The sequence below is a fragment of the Urocampus carinirostris genome, chromosome 1 (genome assembly GCF_059441175.1).
Source record: "Urocampus carinirostris isolate Australia breed hairy pipefish chromosome 1, RoL_Ucar_1.0, whole genome shotgun sequence".
Lineage (NCBI taxonomy): Eukaryota > Metazoa > Chordata > Actinopteri > Syngnathiformes > Syngnathidae > Urocampus > Urocampus carinirostris.
In genome coordinates, this window is record NC_142349.1 from 51,822,595 (window position 1) to 51,835,912 (window position 13,318).

Genomic DNA, 13,318 nt, shown 5'->3' on the forward strand with positions numbered 1-13,318 from the left:
AGTACCTGAACGGGAAAATATTGCCACTAGTTACAGAGCCGTTTTAGGACAATAAGTCAAAATTACAGTACAGTGCGTGTTGCTATTATCCACTCACAGTGTTTCTTAAAGGTAAACAAACTGGCTATCACTTCAAATCTGCCTTGGCAATACGTTGCGCATGCGTGTGTCCCGGCATGCTCTTCGTGTCACCGTCACAGTTCAGAGTTCAGAGACGGGGAATGGGAGGGATTCTGGCAAGATAAAAGGGAGTAGGACGCAGCCATCATTTAATCAGCCCAAATCAAAGACATTTTAGAAAAAATCAATGGGGTCTCGAAATTTGTGGAAAGGAATCACCCAGAAAAAGTGCTGATATGGTAAGCGACTGGATGCTGGACAAAAATGGAACTGACCTAGGCAAGGATTCCACTGTGTAAAAGAAATACAAATTCCCTGACTTGTGATTTTTTTTTTTCCCATAAAAATCGACAATGGTATGAAACTTCAAACTACGCACCCCACCTTTAACAAATACAGGTACACTACTGTACGTTTTAAAAATTATATTCAGAAAATAATCATGATGTTTTATTGCGCTGATTTCAGATGTGTGCATTCGTATTTAAGCGTTAAATCAATCACATTTCAGCCATTAGTTGCGTGGCTCAAAAATTTACCTGGAGGACTGCAGAATGAAATTTGCAGCCCCTGACCTGTGAACTCATTCTTGGAGAAAGCAGTTGGCCTAGCCAATCAGATCTTGAGTTGCCATTTGAAGGGAAGCTAGAAGGCCTTGAGCATTTTTACTGCCTTCAGAAACTATGACTGGCTGGTGGCTAAGAGGCGGTAATCCACTAAATTAAAACATGACGTCACAGTTCTGGAAGTCAAAGACGAGACAGGCAGTCTTTAAAATGCATTATCTTGTAAAATTATTGGAATAGACTCATTAAATATATATATACTTTTAGGCCAGGAGATGCTGGCAGAGAGTAAGTAGGTTTCTAATTCCAGACAGCACGTCTCAAGGTGCGGCGCGTCATTTATGGTGACCTTAAAAAGTTGTCCACTTTCAACTGTTTCTCTATTAAGTGTGTGTTACAATTAACAACAGAGTTTAATGAGCTCTTTTTTTTGCACTGTGCATATCTACTTTTATCTTACTTTTAGGAAAGCTGTTCATTAGGTATTAGGAAAGGCTCGTCACCTGAGTTTTTTGTCAGTGTAGCCTGAAAATGGTGAGAGTAAGAAAAGTCTGGGAAGAGGGGCTTAACAATATCTTTGCATTAATCCATCCATCCATTATGCACCGCTTATCCTCAGTAGGGTCACGGGGGTGCTGGAGCCCATCCCAGCTAACTTCGGGCAGTGGGCAGGGGACACCCTGAACTGGTTGCCAGCCAGTCGAGGGCACACAGACAGACAACCATTCACTTGCTCATTCACATTTAGGGACAATGTGGAACAGCCAATTAACCTGACATGCATGTTTTTGGAATGTGGGAGGTAACCAGGGTGCCCGGAGGAAACCCACACAAGCACGGGGAGAACATGTAAACTCCACACAGGAAGGTTTGATCCCATGACATCAGAACTGTGCCGGACATGCGCTAACCATTTTGTATTCATTTTTATTGATATTTTGCATTTGAGTAAACTGTAATTTTATTTTCCAAACCAGAAGTTTTACTTGAAAATTGCTAATATCGCAAGCACAATTGTAAGACCTCTGTGAGAGATTAAAACAATAACACAAGTCCACGAAACCCAATGCTTTTGAACTTTCCAAGTAGGAAAGACTCCCTTGCTTGGTAAGATTTCTTGAAACCTTCAGAAAACTGAGCAGCACTACATGCCTAGAAGTGAGACTTGGGAGCTCCAGTCAACTTTGGATCTTTGGACTTGATGAGTCAAGATTGATGGCAGTTTACTTTGCTCGGCCATCTGATCCTTAGACTCCCTTGATGCTTCTCTTGAGAGACATCCAATGACACACTGGGGAGACTGTCTCTAGGCTGATCTCCAAAGGCCTCGGACCATGTCAAGTAGCTGGACGAAGTGAATGGGGAGAGGGCTGCCTAGCCTTCTGTGCTGATACTGCTTCCCTCTCAACCTGACTGTGAATGAAAAATAAAAACAGGATGAGGAAAGACTTACGGTAATGAAGATGGCAAAGAGAAAACAGAAAGAAATTGTAAGGGAAGAGAGACTGAAAAAGAATAAAGATAGATAACGAGAAGTGTGGAAGAACTGCAGTCAAGGGGTTCAAGAGGGAGAGCACTGTGGAGGTGGAATAAAAGGAAAGGAGAATGATAAATATAGTGAGACAGAAGCAAAGAGCTATTCTGGTAATGATGTTGTTGCCATGGAAATCCTTCTCGCCAGCCAGACTACTCCACAGGTCCCTGTGGGGATTTTTTTTCCATAGGACGTCACTGATTGGTGTTGATCTGGAGGACACAGAACTATGGATTGGTTGCATGAGATTAAGGGCTAAGGAATGTACAGTATGTCACAAAGGTGAGTACACCTCTGGCATTTCTGCAGGGATTGCATTATAATGTTTATACCATCGCTGGGACACAATGAAAATAAGTCTGTGTAAAGCTTATATTGCAGAGTATTTTTCCCCTTAAAAAAATCAAAATGTAGCCATTCATAACTAAACCCCTGGCAACAAAAGTAAGTATACCCCAAACAAAGCACTGCTTGTCATTTTCTCTCCATAATATCATGTAACTTGTTACTCTTACTAGATCTCAGGTAGGAATAGCGAGCAGGTGTGTTCCTTTTGAAGTACACACTCTGTCATACTGGTCACTGAAACTCCCAAAATGTCACACCATGGCAAGGAACTCTGGAGACCTTGAAAATAAATTGTGGCACACAAGAGTGCCCAAGGCTATAAGATGATTGCCAACACCCTGCAGGACAGTGGCAGAGATCCCCGAGCATTTAAAAAAAAAAAAAAACAGGATGCACTTACAACAGGGATTGTTTTGGATTCCCAAAGAAACTGAGTGAACATCCACAGCGGCACATCCAAACGCTATCCAAGATAGATAGGGGCAGGAGTGCTGTCAGCATTGCTGCAAAGATTGAAGAAGTGGGGGTCAGCCTGGAAATACTCAGACTGTACACTTCAGGAACTTTCACTTTGGGGTGTACTCACTTTTGTTGCAAAGGGATTTAGTTATTGACAGTGAAAATACATTTACACTGCTATAATAGCTTAACACAGACTACCTTTCATTGTGTCAAAGCCATGTTTCTTCAGTCTTATTCTACTAAGCACTATGATGAAATTTCTGCAGAAATGTGAAGGGTGTACTCGCTTTTTTGACGTACTGTATGTCTTTATCCTTCAAATGTCTTTCTCTTCGGGTGGCACCTGAAATAATTTAAAAATAATCCGTCCACTTCTGTCCCTTTATCTTTCAAAATGTTAATCTTGTCTAGTTATGTACGATGGATTTTTCACCCAAATTCAGGTGCAAAATATAATAATAATGAAAACTTTAACCACTTTTCACATCAGGACATCCTTAACATATAGTCTGAGCAGTTTGACTGGTTCATGCGACAAAGGGGAAAGACACTTTTGTCTCTGTACCAAATTTAATAACAAACATTGCAAGATCTACTCTTGATTTTCAGAAGGAAAACAGCTTTGTGAGGGAACCTATGTTTGAACGAAGTTTGGAATTTAATATCAGATTGAGAAATGCACAACCAAGCAAAAAAATAAAAAATAAAAAAGCAAAGCAACACTAGTTTGGATTTTCTAAAGCGTATTTTTGAATGGATGTCTTCTAGTATTTTAGATTATGTATGTTTTTTTATATTCCACAGATTGACTTCAGGGTCAAATGTGAGCTTGAGCTTGTCTCACGTGATGTTGGGTAACAGGTAGTGTGCCAACGAGTGCATTTAGAGCAGGGGGTCACCAACGCGACCGCAAGGCAAAATAATAAAGATTCTTTTTTTTTTTTATATACGTGCATTTTTACCTGAAATGTAGACATTTTCAGTTGCGGACCGTGTTGTTTGGAGGCTTTGCGGTAGCGCCCCTCCTCTGCTCCGTGTGTGAGCTAGTGTCTGCGCGGCACTCAGGAGAGGAGGAGAGATCCGTGTATTAACCCAGCCAACGAAAAGCAGGCGCGCGATAAATGAATGAATCATGTCGGCTCCTCCAGCGAAAACATCTCGTTCTTTTCAGCCAGCGTGGACAGATGACTGGGGCTTTGTGCAAAAAAATCACCATGTTGTTAGTGCATTATGCCTCGAGAGCGTTGTACCTCGCACATCAAGTGTTAAACATCATTACGAGACGAAACCTGAACATGATTGAAGGATGAGTCTAACAAGCTGGAGACATTAAAACGCGCTGTGTCCAGGTACGGCAAACAAACATGGACCCTTGGAATCTTTGCCACTGCTAAAAAGAAAGAAAGAGAGGGAGAGAAAAAGATAAAGGGTGGTACAAAGAAAGCGAGAGAGAGAGAGAGAGAGAGACAGAGAGAGAGATAGAGAGAGAGAGAGAGAGAGAGAATGTGAGAAACAAAAGAGATAAATAAAATAAATAGTGTGATGGGGGGAGAAAGAAAGAAGGAGAGAAAAGAGAAAGGGAAGGGGAAAGCAAGAAAAAGAGAAAAAAGAGGAAAGCAAAAAAGGGAAGAGAGAACAAAAGAAGGAAAAAAACACAGGGAGAGAAAGAGACAAAGAGGAACAAATAAAGAGAGAAAGAGAGACAGAGAGAGTGAAAGGGAGAGAGATAGAGTGTGAGAGAAGACAAAATGGATAGTTTGTTAGAAAAGTGTTCGTTTGCAAACTCTGAAGACTGCTTAATCCAAGAATTATGAAAAGGGTTTACTGCTTTCCCCAGGTTGGTGTACAGGTTTTCTTCTATTTTTTATTATTTTTCATCGTATTTTTTCGTGGGTCGGCTTCAATGTGAGTATATTCGGTACTTTGTAACTCGATAGCTCCTATCAGAGAAAGGAGCTCTAGGTGTCAGTACTTTGGGGGTAACATAATTACTTTTCAAATGATGTAACAACTTATTATTGTTTTTCAGTTACCTGCCCACCACTGGAAACCATACTGTAGGTCCTCATTAGTGCCCTTCAGACATGTTGCAGCATACTGGGTCCTTTGTTGTTATTTGGAGTTATTAGTCTTCTGCACCCACCCGGAGGAGGGAATCGGAGCTCCACTGTGGGGGTCCCGGCAGCAACGGCCTGGCTATTCGGGTGGTTGTGGAAAGTAGAAGCAAGAAGAGGACCCATCTGAGCATCCCGGGCAGAGGACTGGAGGATGCTGTTTGGGACGGTGGGAAGAAATCCCACTTGAGTCAAGTCAAGTCAAGTCATTTTTATTTGTATAGCCATTAATCACAAAGAGTCTCAAAGGGCTTCACAGGTTATTACACAGACTATTTTTTCAGACTGTTATTACACCATCCCCTGATCTGGAATCAACACGAGTGCAAGGAAAAACTCAAAAAACCTCAACATGAGGAAAATGAAGAAACCTTGAGAAGGGACCGCACATGTGGTATCCCCCTTCCAGGATTACCAGACAGCAAAGGATGTTGCAATCACAAATAATACAGAGATATTGTCCACGAAAAGTATAGGTTATTCATATGCTATAGCGTAGAAGTGAGTCTTAAGCTTAGATTTAAATATTTCCACTGAGGTTGCAGATCTCAGGAGGAAGAGCATTCCACAGCACCGGTGCCCGGATGGAGAACGCTCTCGAACCAGCGGAACACTTCTTGGCTCTTGGGATCACCAGAAGGCCGGCGCTCTCAGAACGAAGGCTTCGGACCGGAACATAGGGGGAAATCAGATCTGAAAGATATGAGGGAGCAAGTCCATGTATGATTTTGTATAATACTAAGAGAACCTTGAAATCACATCTTAGGCTAAAAGTGAGCCAATGCAGGTTAGCCAAAATCGGTGTGATGTGATCGGACTTTTTTGTCCTTGTTAAAAGCCTCGCTGCGGCATTTTGTACCAGCTGAAGACTCTTGATTCTGGACTTCGGGAGACCGGAGAGTAGTGCATTACAGTAATCGAGACGGGAGGTAACAAACGCGTGAATTATAATCTCCGCATCCGACTGAGACAGTATAGGACGAACTTTAGCAATGTTACGAAGATGGAAGGAAGTGGTTTTAGTAATTTTCTTCACATGTGTTTGAAAGGACAGATCGGGGTCAAATATGACACCTAAATTTTTAACTGAGTTACTCTTTGTGATGTGACATTTGTCAATGTTCACAGCAGTTTTTGAGAATAAGTCGCGGCATTTAGATGGACCAAGAACTAACATTTCGGTCTTTTCAGAGTTAAGACGCAAGAAATTGAGTGGCATCCACTCTTTTCCCCTGCACAGTAGTATTGTCCTGTACACATTGGTTAACTGTTAAAAGTGTCGATAAAAATTGTTCAAACCTCATATTGTTAGATTATGATATAATGAAATTGTGAATGTATTTAATTGCTGTCAAAAGTGTCGATAAAAATTGTTCAAACCTCATATTGGTAGAAAATGATATAAGGAAATCGTGAATATGTTTAATTGCTGTTAAAAGTGTCGATAAAAAAATGCTCAAACCTCATATTGTTAGAATATTTTTTGGTTTGAACACATTTATTGACACTAATAACAGCAAACAAACAATGTGAGGTTTTAACAACCCTTCTCGACAATCTTAACTGCAATCAAGCATATTCACAATTTCGTATGTATCATCTTTGATAGTGTCAATAGATCCGTCCAGTTTGAACAAATTCAATGACACCAATAACATCAAACAAACAATGTGAGATTTGAACAACCCTTCTCGACAATCTTAACAGCAATCATATGATGTAATGAAATTGTGGATGGGTTTAAGTGCTGTTAAAAGTGTCAATAAAAAAACTGTTCAAACCCCGTAAAAGACAAAATGGTCAAGACACACACGTACAGGTACGTTCGCACACTAGATAAAGAAATAGCTATGGGAGCATTGGTGAGTCAGACCTCTGAGTCATAGGAGAAATCCCAAATGTCAACCAGAAAAATGGTGAGTGCACACACTTGGCCATTGGAAAGACGTTTGACGTTATTCTGACTCACTTTTACGTCAATGCACATGTGCGAGGCCAGTCTTTGCCCAGAAGACTTTTGATACAGTGTGTATTGTACTTAAATGAGCAAGCTGAAACCCAACTTCATTTGCGGGTGGAGTACTGTATGCAAGTACTCTTAATAGCTGGTATTATTAGACTGCAGCGCCTTCAACTGGAGAAAACGGGACATTGCTACCAGCACATTCTCATTACTCAAGGCTGGTAAACAATGTTCCCTCTAAGCTTCCACGGTTCTGAGCGATCACGCAAAGCCCTTGAGCATCGCTGTGAACAACATTAATTTTGCGTCTGGCAACCAAATTATCAAACACGTTGTTGGGAATTGAAATGAAATGAAATGATCTGCATTTATATCGTGCTTTTCAAGTCAATGAAGACTGCCCAAAGCGTTTAAATATCAAAAAGTACCGTTCGAATTAGTTATCTGACTCCATTAACCAAACAAAACCTACATTCACCCAACAATTTACGCGCGCTCGTTTCTTGAGGGAAAAATGAACAGGAAAGCCGACATTTTCACACAGGGGCAGATTTAATTTCCCCAACAATTTAACTAAGTGTACTCAATCGAAAACGGCTGAATTAATAACGTTGGAGTCTGTGTGAAGCATTCTTCTGAAGTCCTTTAGCTTTTTCTTCTTGGCCCACGTCTCCCCACAAGATTGCGTCTCGGATCCTCCCATGGGCGTGCCAAAGAATTGTTTTGCGCCCACCGTTCTCACAACACAGCGCCTTGTTCTCAAAACAACGCCTGCCGTCCTCTGTCAGAGTCCTGTTATCAAATGTGATGCGGTCCTCTCTATTGTCAATTTATGTAATAGCTATCTATCGCGCACCTGGGCCATACACAACTTTCTTAGACGAATTTGCTGAACTTTGGTCTGAACTAGTAACCTATGCAGACAAAATATTCTGCATTTGGAATAGACTGCCTTGTCATTGAACTACAGCCCAGTCAGTGGAAATCTTCATTGCATTATGAGTCAATCGTACAAAATCCTTTATAGTCAAATGTAAAAATCCTTTATAGTCAAATGTATAAAATCCTTCAATGCCTATAACCTGAAATTTAAAGAAGTAAAATTTTGCTGAGTTTCCGGAGAAGTTAAAAAATTGTTTTCATTTGAACGAATTGTGTAACGTACTATTGGAAAGGTTGCATGGTCTACAAACTTTTACATGACATTTTCATTTTTAAAAAAAGGATCTTTTGTAACATAATACTAACATTCTATAAATTGTGGCAGCACGGCGGATTAGTGGTTAGCGCGTCCAAGGCACAGTTCTGAGGTCATGGGATCAAATCCAGCTACCAGCCTTCCTGTGTGGAGTTTGCGTGTTCTCCCTGTGCTTGTGTGGGTTTCCTCCTCCCACATACAAAAAACATGCATGTCAGGTTAATAGGCTGGTTCAAATAATCCCTAGGTGTGAATGAGTTGTCTGTCTCTATGTGCCCTGCGACCAGTTCAGAGTGTCCCCTTCCCACTGGGCGAGGACGGCTGGGACTTATCTCCAGTCTGCAACATTACTGAGGATAAGCGGTGCAGATAATGGATGGATATTTAGTTGGTTGCACAATATAGAAAAATATGTATTTTGAGACGACTGGTTAGCTACCAGTTTAGGGTGTCCCCTGCCAACTGTCCGAAGATGGCTGGGATGGGCTCCAGCTCCCCCGTGACCCTTGTGATGATAAGCAGTGCAGAAAAATAGATGGATGGATGGATATTCAATCACACTTTTTAGTCGAAAGGCCAAAAAGATAGACTTAGATACATTGTGTCCCAAATATTGTCAACACATTTTAGCAGCTCATCACTCCATTTTTTTTCCCGACTAAACTTATTGAACTGAGCTATGGGAGCCAGACTTGACTTTGAAGAAAATAGATAAATTCTAAAATTGCTACTAGAAGTATGAAAACGCAGGAAAAGTGCAAAGACCACCAACACGGGTTACCATCACTCGAATTAGAGGTAACTTTTAAAGGCGATGGAAGTTCAGGACATCTGCAAGAAGCGTTTCGGAAGACCACATACATTGACCTATCCATCTATCCATCTACCCTGGTCATATCCCCAGTGAGGGGTGACCAACAGCAACACAAACACATACACAAAAACAAAGAGAGTAAAAAAGGGAAAAAGTAACAAGAAACACACACAAAATTTTTAGGACCATGGCCAACCCAAACAGCACAGCGGCGTAGTGGTTAGCGCGTGTGTGGCACAGTTCTGAAGTCATGAGATCGAACCTCCTGTGTGGAGTTTGCATATACTCCCCGTGCTTGCGTGGGTTTCCTCCGGGCACTCGGGTTTCCTCCCACATTCCAAAAACGTGCATGTCAGGTTAATTGGCCTGTCCAAATTGTCCCTAGGTGTGAATGAGCGAGCGAATCGTCTGTCTCTGTGTGCCCCGCAACTGACTGGCAACCAGTTCAGGGTGTCCCTTGCCTACTGCCCAAAGATAGCTGGGATGGGCTCCAGCACCCCCGCGACCCTACTGAGGATAAGCGATACAGATAATGGATGGATGGATGGATGGGCCAACCCAAATGCCCAAACACCCAAACAAGTTAAAAACCCCAGCCCCCAAGTTGGTCATGCTTTCGTCCCTCCAGATGAAAAGGTACACAAGAAAGTGGCCATGTCAACCGGGTCAGGGTGACAGAACACACTCTTTTGTTCAACAGCAGAGCCCGACAGCTTTCACTGGTTTACCCCTGCCACATCATACAGGTGCCTTGCTCATCCCTTAGAACGCGTCCAAACATCCCACTATCCTTTTACAACACCTCTCCACTCATTCCTATCACCCACAAGAGCTTTAGCTTCCACTATATTTAGACCTCTTTCCTGCAATGCACTCATTACACCATCCATCTACGTCAATCGCAACCTTCCTCATGGTGTCCTTCCATCGACTTCTGCTCTGTAGATCCTCTTCAACATTTGCTCCTCATCCATCCTCTCCATGTGTCCAAACCAACCGAGTACTCTCTTATCCACACGCTTGCTTAGTTCCACTACAATTTCGTTTCTCAATCCATCCAATTTTGTCACTCCGAACCTACCCCTCAAACACTTCATTTCAAAAAAAATTTAATTTCCTTCTCAAATCTTCATTAGGCTCCTTGTCCCTGCACCATACAACACAGTCGGCACAATCACACTCTAATACAGTCCCCTTTTAACATCCATACTCATACTCTTGTTGCTCATCATTCTCTTCAGAGCACCCAAAACCTTGCTCCATTGATTCACTCTGCAATACTTTGCACTCCATTCCACCAACTGCAGCTACATTACAACCTAAGTACCTAAAGCTTTGAACTTCATCCAGCACCTGTCCATGCAACCTTATTTCCATAACTCCATCACGTGAACACTTCATCACCTTCATCGCGTACATTGACCACTCCAACAAAAGAAGAAAGGTTACAGGAAACGTTTAAAACCAAGAAAATCTTAGAGGCAAGTTAATCATGAGGTAGTCATTTCAAAATAATACGTCCATCGCATCATGAAAAGTGGTCAATTGAGAAGTTACATTACATGATTAGACCATGCGCTTATAAACGATGACCCAGACTGAAGAGTACAGAGTTACAAGTGTTACTTGGAAAGATGCAACGAAGATGCAAATTGTCTATACTTACAATTGTCGGGACACCTTGTGTTTGCAAATGATCGAACGCAACACAATTCTTCAGCAACCTACAAGCCAAAAACGAGAACTTGTCGTGTCGTGTCACAAATGTGAACAGTCAGCCTGTCAGAACCAGAACCGATACAGGACCCAATTGCGTGACGTTCTCACACAAGCTTTTATTTTACGGGAAATGGGGAATCATGCACGTTAGGAAGCCGGTCTGGCGTGGAAGGACAGGAAGCCAGAGACCGACGAGACCGATTCCAATTGCCCGAATTGCTATCGGACAGTTGGGGTCGAGACCGGACAGGACGGGACAGACAAGATAGATAACGAATCAGGATATCGAAAATAAACAGGAGAAACTAGACGGGAACAAAAACTGGAGAAACTAACAACAGGACAAAAACAGACGGAAACAAAACTGGAACCCGAAATTAAACAGGACAAAAATAAACGGGAGCAGTACCAGACTGGAGATATCAACAGGAAAACAGGACCGAGTCAGAAACCACGTCTTGTGGGGCAGAAGTTCGTTTGACGTGCTGACAAAGCAAGCAAGAGAGGGCTGAGCTTAATGTAGACAGGAAGCCAATCTCTCAATGAGCCGCAGCTGGCGCCACACAGGCGGGGCCAATTGGGCACCATGGCAACCGTAACACACACGGGCGCGGCTAATCGGGCGCCATGGCAACCATGACACGCGCAACTGAAAATGTCTAAATTCCACATAAATGCCACTGGTTAACCCCTCTCGTGACACTGCTGGCACGCGTGTCATAGGTTGCGACCCCTGGTCTATACGTACAATTGTCAGGACACCCTGTGTTTGCAAATGATCGAACGTAATACAATTCTTCAGCAACCTAGAAGGCGAAAACGAGAACCTTTTTCAAGTAGTGTCACTAATGTGAACAGTCAGCCTCTTGTGACATTTGACAACCCGACAGAAGCAAAAATTGTCAAGTTGTTTTATAACTAAGGTCAAGAAGAAAGAAATATGGTCTCACGTTGTGCAAAAGGCATAAACACTGATAGCTACGTACACAGTGCATCCACCAGTTCAACAGTGGGGACAATCTTCTCGGATTTTTATCTGCAGCAGGTTAATTGGCTGGTTCAAATTGCCCCTCGGTGTGAATGAGTTGTCTGTCTCTATGTGTCTCTGTCTATATACTATATATATATATATATATATATATATATATATATATATATATTTCAAATGTTACTAAGTTTTTTAGTATAAATATCCTAATTCTAATATTCTTTTTGTTTTTATTGGTGATTAGAAACATAATACTTTAACAATTTAATCTTTACAGGAGGTGCATTTGCACTTTATTCAAGGACAAAAAATAATTTCCAAACACATTAAACAAGTTAGCTTTTGGTCTGGCTATTTAGATGTTTTTACTTTTTTAGCTAGCTATGAACTTTACATTACAATATCATTCTCATTGATATAATCATATTTGACATTTAGATTCTTTGTAAACAAAGTTACATTTTGACTTTTTCCATATTTTGTTTAAAATATTCCCATTCCCCAAAGAGTTTTTATATCGGAAGGGGTGACCTCATGTGCAGTCCCTTCTCGAGGTTTCTTCATTTTCCTCATGTTGAGGTTTTTAAATTTTTCCTTGCCCTCATGTAGGTTTTAGATCATGGGATGCTGTCATAATAGTCTGCAATAATCTGTGATGTTTACAGCCCTTTGAGACCCTTTGTGATTTAGGGCGTCACAAATAAACATGACTTGACGTGTTATATTTTACTAGGAGAAACAACATGGCGGCGCGCATGGATGCTGCGGCTAGTTGCTCTCCAGCTAATCTTCTATTTATTACGGTTCTCTTGTCTTTTTTGCTTTCTTTTTTGGACACATGCGTGGCCAAAAATACTTACAGTAGGGACGAACTTATTCGGTTGGGTGGGCGTCTAAATTTCCACTTTTCGGGCACTTTTTACACCGCCTATGATATACCGAACGAGCTTCAAAGAGATCCGGCATCCTTGTGGTCAACTATTCCTCCTGGTAAACGACGACAACGGCGCCGTAAAGACAGAAAACAGAAGCGTGGTTGCCGTGCGGGTAAATGTGTGAAGCGTGCGAAGTCGAAAGAGCAAGAAGGACGCGAGGATGTGACTAATTACACCATTCATTCCTCGCCGGACAACCAACGCTTTAAACTCAACGAACGGCGACATCTTGTGACGATCTCTACAAAGACTATAAAGACTTCAGCTAAGTCAAATGATTCAGCAAAGCTAAAATTTGGTCTTTTAAATATTAGATCGCTTGCTCCTAAAGCTTTACTTGTAGATAATATTATTCGCGATTATAAACTTAACTGTATCGGTCTTTGTGAAACTTGGTTACGCCCGGATGAGTATTTAGCGCTAAATTATGCTTCTCCCCCAGACTACGAGAGTAGCCACGTAGCACGCACGTTGAAAAAGGGTGGCGGTGTCGCGCTCATTTCTGAAAAAACGCTCAAATTTAATCCTCGTACCTCTAATAATTACAAGGCGTTTGA